We start from the raw sequence: 11486 nt of genomic DNA, 5'->3' as shown, positions 1-11486 counted from the left end.
TTTCACTTGAAACTGATCAAATACAACTTGTTAATATTTACACATATTTTTGCTTGATTTATTTCACTCTTTTCAACTCTAAAAAGTCACATGGCTCAAGACAGCTTAGTAAATTGGCGGGAAATAACGAGTCAGAAATGCGCTGAATGCGAAATATTGTGATTACGCAGCGATTCGCGTCAAGGTGACGCCGGGCGTATAACTCTGCGCGTATGTCCAACGCAGTTAAGCCGCATTCGGTATGTTGTTAACGCCGGCAAATACGGTGTAAACAAAACAAAAATTTGCAGTCAAAATGCCACTTAGATTTTTTAATTATTTTGAATTTTGGCGCACTAAAAGCAGACATTATATATTCATTGGTGCACAAAGATGCATTTTAGACCATGCACCATATACAGCTTTTACAAGCGTGAAAGTCTTGCCGTTTTAAAATATAAGGACATTTTGTGCATAATTTTGACATTTTTACTAAAACGTTGATTTCTCATTGTTCACTTTTGACAATATTGCACAATTTTTGTGACAAGATAACTCGAAAAATATGCAAGCAAAAGGAAAACTTTTTGCACTATCGTTTAGAGTACATCAAAGTCTAGGGAAGGTTTTCTCATTTTTCAAAATATTTGTTTTAAACAAAAATATACACCATATGTGCAATTTTTAGCTGAATAAAGTGACAAAATTGCTTTTTTCACGTGTTTATTTCAATATTTCGAAAAAAGAGACGAATTTAAAAAAAATAAAAAAACCTTCCCCAAGTTCATGTCTCTTCTTCATAAAAAGCTAACTGAAATTTTTTTACTTCGAACGGATTTTTTTCTAAGTTGTCACAAAAAAATTGGGGTAAAAAAGTGATTTTTTGTGATTTTGTCAAAAACTCGAGATTTTTGAAAAAATCTGACGTCACCATGGGATTCCTTGACTCAAAATGTATAGTTTTATATACTTTGGACATACAATTCAGAAATAATGATGCTCGAAAATGTCCATGTTCTCTCCCATTACTCTGCCCTTAAAGCAATATTATAACATTATCATACAAAATAGATTAGCAATTCTTTGACATAAAATGTTAGTTTTACTGTCAGATATATCCCTTTATTTTTGAGCCGAACAACTACGGCAAAGCAAAGTAAATTGGAATTTACTACCCAGCGTATGTCGCCAATCACGTACCACTCATTCGGTCATGTTATGGTACGACCCTTTGTTGTGTAGATCACCGTTCCGCACGCCGTGTGTACTGTGTGTTATGAACATCGTGTATGCGTTCGACTAATAATTCCATCGTAATAATAAGGCGCGGTTCCGCGCTTTATTCAAAATCTCGGATTTTGACAAAACTACAGCACCTAGAGTCTTGAATTTTGCAGGGTATATTGGTTTAATAAAGTACAATATAATCGTGTAAAAAGTGAATTTTAAAAAATCAGTGAGGGCGTCCTCCTCAGCAAATGTTATAATATGGCTTTAAGATGTCCAGTTTGGTCATGCCACTAAACATGACAAAAAGATTTTCCTGTTGATATCCGCAATAGAATTACAGAATAAAAGGGCAATGTTTAGCCGCTTCCTCCAAAATAATGAAAACAACAAGTAGCGCACACAAGTTCCAGGCATGGCAAATTTTACATGCTAACGCGTATACGCTCTTCCATTAAGTTGCGTTCGCATATACGCAATATATAAGTGTGGATTCATCACCGATTAACAATGCTTGGCTCCTGTACAAAGGTATATGAAGAGTTGCAGAATGTATTGCACTGCACTAGATGTTATGTCATCAAACAGCCATGAGATTTGCATAGATATATCGCTATGGCAATTAATCCTGTTACATCACTACTTCTATGGAAAATTCACTGGGTACCATATACATTCTTTTTTTTGTTGATTTGTTTTTTAATGGCTACAATAAAAACAGAAAAGTGGGCTAAAAACACAATTTACACAAATAAAATCCTACATCTGCATAGCTTGTTTTTTACTATAAAAAAAGCCAAACTTATTTTTTGGGTCCTAATATATTGACATGTGGTTTAAATTACCAATTATCCCAAACCCTGCAAAAGATTCAACACATACAAAAACAACAAAACACTTGCATGTACAGAACTACTATCTCATTTATTATCTTTCGTACTTTATAACTACAGTGTATGTATGCAATGGTTATAAATTAATTTAATAATCACGGACTCCTCAATCTCATGTGATCCAAATATAATTTACAATATATCCATTCCTCTGTTCTCTATCTCGCCACCATTCTTTGATGCTGTATGATTCTTCTGTGTATATGTACATATAACAATGTTAATTGCTGTTAGGAGGTAAAGTTCAACTACCATAAGGTGACGGGGGAAAAAAACCCTGTTCTACTGGCAGACGGACCAGGGATTGTCTTTTGGAATTTGCAGGAGAGCATTAAATATCTCTTCTGGAGCCTTCAAGAAGAGCATTTACAATACAATGTAAGGATAGAATGGTCAACTAAGGAGAGCTAAAAAGCACTCTCCTGTATCAGATTTAAGGAGAGCAATAGAGAGAGATTGCTCTTGCTCTCCTCATAAGGCAGTCCCTTGTCAAGTAAGGTCATTCGGTAGGGGTTTTTAGGGTCTTTTGCCCTCTTTTACCTTGGGGTCTTTTACCTAGAGTCTCAATTTACCATAAATATCACGAAAGCATGAATTTTTTTTTTTTTTTTTTGGAAACACATTTTTAAACTTTCAGTCAAGAACAATCCACATCCACCAACAAATGGCCGTTTTAAATTTCAAACAGCTTTAATAAAAATATTCTTAAAAATCCCCAAAACAATAAATATGTGTCGGTCGGGCCCATAGAACAGGATTTTGTTTTTGGTCACCTATAGGTGTGTTGGCTAATTTTAATTTCCATGGGACAAAACCACCTACTGTAAAGTATGAACTTGACACTTTTTGTGTTGCATTAATGTTCGCATTCCCAGTAGCTACTGCGAAAATAACAAGGTGCGAATATTCAATTTGTGAATAAGCAATATGTGACGCGATCTGCTCCATGGGGGCCCAAGGAGGCATTTTGGACAAATGAGCTATAATTATTAACAAATACAAACATAAGGATATCATACTGAAAACCCCATAGGTTAACATACTTGGTTCTATAGTTCTACAGTTTTGTGATGTGTATTTTCTTATGACCTTTACTGTTTTTTACTCCATATTTTTGCGTTATCTCAATTTCAAATTTGCCACCTTTAGCCCCCATGGACCAGATTGTGTCACAAATCACATTATAAGAAAGCTTACGAATCACAAATTTAAATAAGTGAAGCATGCATTCAAAATAGACAAAGCACAAAACATTTATGTTTTGTGAATAGATTTGAACTCCAATTGGGCTATTCCAGTTGAAATCTATCTCCTATGGAAGACATGGTCTCTACCTCTCACACAGGGGTGTAGATTTCCAATAAGAGTCACCCATTCAGGTAACCCCATTTGAAATTCACACTCCCTGTCTGGAAGATTAACGTCATGTCTTCCATAGGGGGTGTAGATTTCAACTGGAAAAGCCCGTTATCATTCTGATGTTATCTTTCTTAACTGTACATATCGTTGGGAAGGAAAAACCTTGTGTGATTGTGGCCCCTGAACATGTTTAAAACAAAACAACTGCCAACAGGTTACATAAAAGGTTTTGTTTTAAACATATTCAGGGGCCAATGACACATAGGTTTTTCCTGCCCAACGACGATATATAATGCTGCTTTGGACAACTACCCTAGAACATAAATGATAGGCTTACTCTATTCATCACACACATACAAACTTGATAATCATAACTAAAAACAAAAAATAAGTGATAAAAACAGTCATGAGTAATAGAGCCCCATTTTGATAGTTCAACATAAAAGAATTTTTTTACTTCCCCAAGGCGATTGCATTTTTGAGTAGTGGCAGCATGAAATAGTGAGTGGTGAGGAAGTGGTAAGGAAGAAGCTAAGGAAGTGTTCAGAAATACTTTGGTGGGGGGGGGGGGCTGGTAAAAAGGGAGGGGGGGCCAAAAAAGTTTTGGACCTTAAAAGAGGGGGGACCAAAAAGTTTTAGGTGGTAGGAAAGGGGGGCCAAAAAAGTTTTCCTCTTCAAAACCCAAAATTTTTGCGCGCTCCGCGCGCATTGTGACCCTCATCACTTTTCAAATGGGCAAGTTTTGGTTTTCAGTACTTTTGTTTGAAAAAATGATGGCACTTAGTGTACACATATCTATTAATTACTATAACATTAAAGATGATCAGCAACATGCAACATCTGGGTTGGTCTAAGAAATACTGGCACTTTTTATCATAGAATTTTATATCTCTTCAAAGTAGGCTACAAATATGATTATGTACCAATCTGATCAAAATACATCAAGAAAATATTGCAAATAAATTGGATTTCTTTGCACGTAAACTGCACACTTCAGTTTACTATTTCTAATTGCTTTTTTGCACAATTATTTTGTACACATAGGCATTACCGGCAGAGTGGTCGTGGGCACAGGCCCAAGTACCATGGTCTTTGGGGGCCAAAACCGATACCTGTGTACATTTGCGTGACCAAATTAATCTCATATTTGACCATTTTAGCTTTTTGCATAAATTTGTTCCAATTTTAACAATATTTGACTATTCAAGCTTCAATATGGCCAAAATTTTTGCGCGGTTCGTGCGCATTTGTACTATCATAATATTAGCCACGGATCCAAATTATGCTTATGTGCCTATGTACCTCCAAATAAATCCTCTATTTCATTTATCCCTGTAAAATCAGATAAACACCCTGATTTGGGACAAATCTAAATTAAGTATAAAATGAAAATTTCCTTGTGCTTGTATATTTCATGCGCAATTGTCCCACCGAGAATTTGAAACAAACATTTGCCTCCCTCAATGACATGTGACCCAGATACCACACCACTGGAAACAACACTATTAAGAATGTTTGTTATACGATAATGGGGGGGGGGGGTCAAAAAAGTTTTGTTTGTCAAAAGAGGGGGGGCAAAAAAGTTTAGCAGTCCATCCAGGGGGGGTCAAAAAAGTTTTCGAGTGAAAAATGTGAGGAAGGCCAGCCCCCCCCTACCAAAGTATTAATGAACACTCCCTAATTTGTTAACAATCAAAGTCCGTGGTGCATCACATGCCATCGGGTTCAGATGCCCCACTATGGAGCATTTAAGCTTTTTTTACTGATTGATAACTTTTTGTTTGAAAAGATTGGCAGTTGAGTTGGCTGGGAAAAATTTGGTCTTATCGCCCCCCAAAAAAAATTGGGTGAGGTAGGAAAGGGCCCATTCCACCCCCTTTATCCACTCCTGCATACATGCTCCCTCGCTTGAGGCATTCAGGGGAGGTTTTTATATTAGCCAACATAAGTTACCTCAAAAGTAGCCCTGCCTAGTTATACAGCACCTCTACTTTCTTTCCTGCACCTTTTGTGACTTCCTTTTGCACTTCCTCCTGATGCAAAAAAAGTACTAAAGTGGGATTCATCTCACTAGAAGAGTAGTACATCATAGATGGTGCATTTATACATGTGCGTTACATGGTGCATTCAAGCATTCACATCACTGTTATGAAGTAACATAAAGTAACATAATAGTAACATCCAAACTCTGCCAATTCTGTCAGAATCAGCAAATTACCAGGAACTGCCTTTTGAGGAGAGCGAGCAATCGCTCTCAACTGCTCTCCTTAAATCTGATATAGTAGAGTGAGTTTTAGCTCTCCTTAGTTGACCATTCTCTCCTTACATTCTCTGAAATGCTCTAAACATGCAACTCTCCTTGAAGGCTCCAGAACTTGAGAGCTATTTAATGCTCTCCTGCAAATTCCAAAAGACAGTCCCTGCAAATCTATGCACATAGAGTTTCTGATTGACCCAAGATTATACATAAAATTTACATGCAGTAATTGGATTCTGAAAATTGAATTTTGATTTTTGCAAAGCATGACTAAAATTCCAGTTGAAATACATGGTACACAACCTATGGAAAACATGACCTGAGAGAGTGTAGATTTCAAATGGAATCACTCATTCGGGTAATTTTATTTGAAATATTCACACTCTCTGTATGGAAGATTAAGGCCACAGCGGGTGTATGGATTTCATTTCAACTGGAATAACAGCGTATGTCTGATTGGAGGTAAGAAATAATTTTTTGTTTCTGGGACTACAAGCACTATGGACCACAATGACCTCATCCAAATGGCATAGTTCAATAACCTCAATTAAACACAGGTAGTGCAAAATTTGACATCAAGTTGCAGAGTATGAGTTTTGTACCCAAATTTTCGAAGGTCATTCAATGAATGCACAAATGTATTGGGGTTAAAGAACTGTGCCCTGATAGATGAGCATGTTGTGGATCCTAGTGAAGCGTAGACTAGAGTAAATTATTTGTTAGTCGAATGCAGCCCTACGCAATCAATTTGATTGATCAATATCAAAGACCCTAGTAGATACAAGAGTGGATACAAAATCTACCCTTTCGTGTACACACAAATGAAATAGTGATTTTATTGTCCAACCATCAATAAAATCAAACTAGATTAGATCTCTTCAATAATGTTGCATGATCTAGGGTCCCCAATATTGTGTATAGACCATATTAAGTAAGCAACCTATGTCAGGGCATGTGGTTGATTATCCTAGACGTTAAATCTGCTTGTTTTACTAGCTTGGCATTTGTGTAGCTTTGTCTATTTCTGCCGAGTTTCCCATCGGGAAGGATCAGAACAAACAAACAAAACCAATTGAAACTGCATCATACCAATATCGCTCTGCCAAGTCGTGTCTGTTGAGTGACACTTTTAGTGCATATTAGCATACAACAGATGAACAACAAAACAGATATAGCCAGCATATGTACAATGTCCCTATGATTTAGCCTGCAGCTGTTCCCGCATATTCATGATGGCTAACTGTGCCACTTATCGTTGTTGGGCATGAAAAACCTCCTATGTGTCATTGGCCCCTGAACATGTTTAAAACAAAACCCCTAATATAACTGGTTGGCAGTTTTGTTTTAAACATGTTTAGGGGCCACAAACACATAGGAGGTTTTTCATGCCAAACAACATTATGCACCCAAAATGTGCACAGCATGTTATGTCCTTGCATTTACATCAATAAGTTTATAACTGCACTTCTGAGACACACAAAAAACCAAGCCAATCAAAGAAAACATGAAATTCACATATTTAACCCCATGGACTGCCTTTCTTACAGCACCCCTGATTGGCTACTCAGATGATTATATCATATAATTGACCAATCAAAATTTGATTTTGATGCCATTGGCATATAGTAAGCAAACACCAACAGAAATAGTACAAGCAGAGCAAGTTACTGTATTAATGCATATAATTGTGACACACCAAAGTTCAAGTTCAAAATAATAAAGATCAAGTTCAAGAAGATACCTAATTAGTTTATTTTTTATTATCAATTTCTTTGAAAGAATGAAAGGAGATTACATTTTTTTTCCAGATGAGTTCCATAAAACCATACCTTATGCTTTTAAATCCAAGATTCCATTATGAAGAAATTAAATAATTTACTGTTTTCGATTATTACAAACTGTTTATCATTGTAAAAAGTGGATATTTTGTAGGACATCAATGTTTGCTCTTTTTGTGTTCAACACACTAACAGTGAAAACAAAAAGGCACCACTAAATTCTTTATGCAAAATCATGAATTTAAGAAGCAAAATAGATCTCAATCAGCAAAGCAACACAAATTATATGCACAATTTTTTTTTTACAGTAACCAATATCCTTCACTTTATTATGAGCATGTCCACTATAATTGGTCACGTTTGGTGACGGAGATTGAATGTTAATCACAGAATTATACTTCAATATGTGAAAGAGATTTATATGATATCATGCTTTATACATCACTGGTCTTTCCATGTTTTTTATCAAACTTCACAAAATCTATTCCCTGTTTACTTCTTTGAATGTTAATTACAGATTTACACTGTATGTGTAAGAGATTTAATTAAGTCTTGTACTGTACATCACTTTTCTCTCCATTTCATTCATTTATCTTTAAAAAAATCACTTTTCAAGAAAAAAAATATTCCTATTACATCCTATATAAACTCCTCATCATCCATTTCACACCTTAAATCACACTTCTTAAACCTAACACTTTTCTTGCATATAATAATTTAAAAAAGAAAGAGTTGACATGTTTAATATGATTATACGTTCCACTCATAATCAGATAATAAAATAAACATCTCAAAAAAAGTAACTAACCCCCTTAAATAATGGCCATTATTTAAGGGGGTTAGTTACTTTTTTTGAGATGTTTAGTTGTCCAAACTGTTTTTACAAATTACATTTAAATAACCCGGGTAGTTATAAATAAGAATTAGGGATGGACACAGATTTGCAAAGTATTCAACTACTGTAAAAGTGGAAATTTTCAAGCGATTAATTTTTCGCGCTTTGCCATTTTTTAATGTTTCCCTCGTTTATAAATTTGCGATTCTAACATTTCCTTACATTGACCTATACACAAGAGGAATATATTCACACGTTGTTATTTTCGTGGTGGCAACTTAGGAAAGCGACAAAGCGCGAAAAGAAATGCAGCGTGAAAATTTCCACTTTTTCAGTGTACTGTTTTTCATCTCAGCAAGTCCCGTGACATTGATACATCAATACATTTCCTGCACCTATGTGTTATCTTTAAGCCGTAAACATGTGCTTGTGTATGCCAGCACTTTGTGCAGATGCTTGTGATTAGAAGCCACACCCAATGAAATATGCACTGATTCGCAGAGATGAAAAAAACTTGTACACTCTCAGGTTACTCACTGGCTATCTGGGGCCAAAGTGACCGTAAGTAGCCTAAAGACCATGTATAATATACTCACACATTTCAGTGCCCCCTCCCAGTTCTCCGCTACGATTTTCATTGAAAAGATAGCTATGTTCTTCTTTTTCAATTTTTTTAAATAATAATTGCAGCGGTATTTGTCGCAACAGAATGGCACACTGAGACATTGAGTATATACACTGGCCTTAAAATAGGCACAAAATGCATGATTTTCCAGTGAGCGCAAAAAATATGAACCCTCACAAGCGGTGCCAGCCAGAAATGCCACTGATTACACCGTTAATTTAAACCACTTACATGTACGTTAGTTAAGAATGTTATTTACGCAAATTACTTGGCACACCCTTTCTTTATATTTTGTTTCACCTCAAATTTAGTAGCGATATGTAGGCGCGTACTTTGCTGGTCGCAGAATCAAATTATGCGTTAACATATTCTTAATCACACAGAGCAAATACACATGCAAATAACGAGGGTAGTTTGTGGGGCATTGAGACACGCTAACAAGGCCAGTTTGTCAGCATACTAGCTTGTCGCACTAATAATGCATTAAAGCACTGCTGTCCAGTGGTGGCACAAGGAATTTTTATGGGGGGGGCATTGAATTTTAGGGGAAAATCAATGAATTTTGCATAAAATTGCTGGAAAAAGTGAAAAAAATTGGGGTTTTACTGGGAGGGGGGGGGGGAACTGACAGGACAAGAGTTCTGATTGGGGGCATTTACCCCCACCATGCCCCCTGTGGCGCCACCACTGCCGATGTCACAACCAAATCTGAGGTGAAACCAAGTGCAGCAACTTGCGTTATGATCATCAGCAAACTACTTGATATATACTATACTATAACAAGGACACTTGGCTAATCAGGATAGTAGTAGTAGTAGTATTCACAATATATTATTAAGAAAAGAACAAGACAATATAGCCACAAAAAAAAAATATCATAAAAGAAAAAAACAAAATGGCAACAACCGACCACTTAATGGGCCAATTTCAACACACAAAAGTCAAAAGTGAGCGTGTATAGTTATATAATAAATATACACACAATATTTGAATCGGAAGTCCCCCGACATCTTGGTACGGACTCCTGACTCGTTTTTTTTTTTACATGGCATTTGATGTAGATGTGTCAATGAAGGTTTCTCTTATTAATATTTCCAGCTTCAAACTTGGACAATTATAAAATAGGCAAAACTTTGAAAGAAAATACTGACTCTGCGATTTCAGCTACAGTGTCTCTATTAATATATATGATTGGTAAAACAACATGAAAGTGTCCTAATTGGCAGTGGTATGCAATTACTTGATCAAAACTAAAATTTATGTACCTCGGCTAACCTCGATAAACTAGACATTTTATCACTCTTTTGGAGTCCCTGTCCTTTACTTGTGTTAGTCTATGTATTCAGCCACTGAAAACACCAATGCTGTACTAAAATGAAAGTCGTATCACACCATCTGTGGTCAGCAAATACCACACATTTCTATTTAGTAAAAACCCTTTGAGACACAGCCTGTACAAAATGTGTGCATGTCATTGTTGGGCAAGAAAACCTCTAATGCACTTGTGGCCCTTGAACATGTTTAAAACAAAACTGCAAAGAGGTTACATAGGATATTTTGCTTTGATAAACATATTCAGGGGCCAATGCAACATACAAGGTTTTTCCGGTAGATGTCTCATTTAGGACAGAACATCACGGTATGCTAATTAGGGTTAGGGGTTACGGGGGTTAGAGTTAGAGTTAGGGTTATTGTTAGGGTTAGTAACCCCTGACCCTAATTAGCATATTGTGATGGTTTGTCTTTTAAAATGAGACACAAACTGTATTTCCTGCCCAATGATGATACACTTTTATCCACTGTCAAAATCATCAAACCATATTAAGACCGGCGATCTTCAAGACCAAAATTATATCACACTAATCGCTAACTGCCTCCATTATGATCATCTACATCAAATGCCTTGCTTACTATGTATTTAAGTATATATTGATACAAGTATATATACAGATATATACATTAAATACATCGTTACATAAAGAACAATACGGTTACAGTGCTGCTTTACAAGCAAGTTACACAGCCAAACTCCTTCCATTATGAGGACCCATTTTCTATGCTTTTTGTATGCAATCATGTCCATTGGGTCCACATTAGCCACTCAGATTACTTACATGAGTGCCTATCAGTTACCTTCTTTGGTATATACTGTACTACTAGTCCAGGAGCAAGATCCCACAGGGGGCCTAAATAAGGACTTGGTTCATCCCCCACTACATACAAGGTTTGACACCATAGGTAGTTAGTATGGACCCTCTAGATCACTGCTAGGTAGGTAGTGGACTCAAATTGTGGTATCACTTTTTTTTTACAGGTCATTTAATGTATGGACATATAATCGCATAAATTCACCAAAAATAGGACAAAATTAAGGGGTAGGGGAAATATAAACTCCAAGAACTCAACTTTTACTCATAATAATGAATTTATTTTGGTATGAATATGTAGCTAATTGATTGTTCTAACTGCCTAGTATTATTTGAAAGCAAACCTAGGTTTCATTTGATCATGATTGGAAGTGGCCAGTCCATAC

This window comes from Amphiura filiformis, chromosome 13, assembly GCF_039555335.1.
Source record: "Amphiura filiformis chromosome 13, Afil_fr2py, whole genome shotgun sequence".
NCBI classification, from domain to species: Eukaryota; Metazoa; Echinodermata; class Ophiuroidea; order Amphilepidida; family Amphiuridae; genus Amphiura; species Amphiura filiformis.
The sequence above is the reverse complement of the archived record's forward strand: the minus strand, read 5'-3'. Positions refer to the sequence as shown.